This window comes from Octodon degus, unplaced genomic scaffold (assembly GCF_000260255.1).
Source record: "Octodon degus isolate 3935 unplaced genomic scaffold, OctDeg1.0 scaffold00013, whole genome shotgun sequence".
In the NCBI taxonomy this organism is placed as follows: Eukaryota; Metazoa; Chordata; class Mammalia; order Rodentia; family Octodontidae; genus Octodon; species Octodon degus.
Genome location: NW_004524589.1, coordinates 8810026 through 8812608, shown reverse-complemented (window position 1 = coordinate 8812608; position 2583 = coordinate 8810026).

Below are 2583 nucleotides of genomic sequence, written 5' to 3'. Positions count from 1 at the left end.
TTTTAAAATGAGGTAATAGATGAAATTTTAAGTGAAATTTAAAAAATGATTTTTAATGTGATATTTTTCACTTTATATTTTTATATTGTGATTTTTTTGTCTTATAAGTATAAGAAGATACACAGTCAAAAAGATGAAGCATTGTTTCAAAAATTTTCTCTTTAGACTGTGGAAAGATTTCTGAAGTATAATATGTAGAAATTATACATCGAAAATATTATGAAATTATATCCCAAAAATTAACAGATGTCATCAGTATTTTTATGATTAGTAAACTGATACTAATTTTGAATTAATTCTCTTTCCTACAGTTAGTTTTTCGACAACATTTTTCATCAAATAGAGAATATTTTGTTCTATAGAATGAAAACATCTAATAAGGCAAACATAAGTTGTGTTACAGCTTAAAAACAAACAGTGCCAGAGATATAATCTGCCCAGTATGTACTAGCACATTTTTGTAATAGCAACTTTATAATTTTATTTTAATTGAGGATGATATATGCATCTGAGAAGTATTAAATACCGTGGGAAAAGCTGATGCACAAAGTTCTTTGCGCCGACATCATATGCACAGAACTACAAAATAAAAGGCACTACCAGTCTTTTATTGTAAAAACAAAGTAAGTCTACAACTAATATCCATCATTGTTTTAGTACCACACACATTTTCTGATGTAGATGATTATGGATAGTAATACACTTCACCAACTAGTCATCAATTATGAGACTGGCTTTGTATATGCAAATAAAGCAGAAATAAGGAAGTGCTTAGTCAATAATAAGAAAACAAGATTATTGAATTTGTGAAAATGAACCAAATGAAATTGCAGCATATGAAATGAGTATAGTTTTTTAGTACAATATGATGTTAATACTATTTTGTCATTTATAAAAGTATTTTGTTCAAATTTAATGGACCATATGATACTAAATTTATCACTTTTGGTTTTATTTAAAATTGTTGTAATGGTGATTTTCATATTAAAATAAGCTAAGATGGATTTGGTGGAGCCCAACCATGTCTCTTCCATGGGTTGTCTAGTGGCTCATTTTAACAAATAGTAGTCTCTAAGGTCATCTGTGACCACAGTTGTCCTTTTAGTAACTTGCAGTGAGTCAGCCTACTAGTTTGTCCCCTACTAGTTTGACCTGGGGTGAATTAGGATGAAAGACGAATACATAGTGAGTCAGTTTAACATGTGGGTAGCCAGGGTCCTCTTGCCTCTAGTGGGTGGAGATTCCTAGCAGCTGGTTCATCTGTCTTCCCTTCACCCAGACCCAGGTACAAGCATTTAGAGTAAGTTACACTCATCTGCTTGCCACCAACTATAGTGCATGTTCGGGTAAACACTTGGCCAAAGCTGTGCTTACTTTTCCCTGGCTCCCTCAACGCTTCATCCTCCCTTTGTGCTCACAGGTCTCAGGTAAATCAGGTCTCAATTTTTATCTAGTCTTCAATGCTAAATCCTTACAGGATAAAGTTATCAAGTGTTCTTTGAAAAATATGGCCTCTTTTAGTGGTTGTTGACAAAGACAAAAAAAATATGGCCAAGTAGAAATAGCAGCTTGATAACTTTTAATGAAGTATTTATAAGTAAAGCAATGTAAATTAATTTAAAGCACAAATATTTCTCCATTTATTTGCTTTTTGAACCTGTTGAAATTTCAGAATTTTTCTGAATGATGATAAACCTTGTAAACAACACTACTTATTGCCACTATCATAAAAAACTTAACTTCTTATTTTATACAAAATTATGTCAATAGGGCCAGCCAGATAGCTCAGTGGACTAAAGCACCTGCTTAGGCAGAACACAGTGGCCAGGGTTCAATCCCCAGCATGCTGTGCTGGCCCTGCCTCAGGGGTGCACTGAGACTGTGACTGAGACTGGGTGTGGTGACACACACCTGTAATCCCAGCACTTGGGAGGGTGAAAACAGGGAATCACTACAAGTCTGATCTTCATAATGTGACTCTGTAGATACTGTCCTAAAAAAAAAGGAAAAAATTATGTAATAAAAATCTCTCACAACTTTGTAAATGCTCCTCAACATCAAAATTTAAAATCTGTGATCAAGACATATATTATATGCAACCATACTTACATGCAACACTTATGTATTTCAATTTACTGTTTTATGGTCTGCAAATACATTTTTGTGTAGCATTTTATATTATTTCACAAATACACTAAAGACTTTAACTATTTTTATATAATGGGTGAAAATGTATTTATATCATAAGCCATAAGTTTTCATGTCTGTCAATACAAATACAGTCAGAACATCTTTTTCCTTTGTCTGTTTTTTTTTTGTTGTTGTTGTTGTTTGTTTTTTGTTATTTGGTACAGGATCTCACTACACAGCTTGGACTTGTAATGATCCTCTTGTTTCAGTCTTCCAAGTGCTGATAGTACAGGCCTGTGCCACCATGCCTGGTTTTGGGGACGGCACAGTGTGCCCGAGGATGTGCGGCTATTGCGGCATGCAGTATCAGGGATCTAACCCAGGTCCTTGAGCTTGTCAGGCAGATCCTTAGACCACAGAGCTGTCTTCCCACCTTGATTGTGCTTTTTTTTT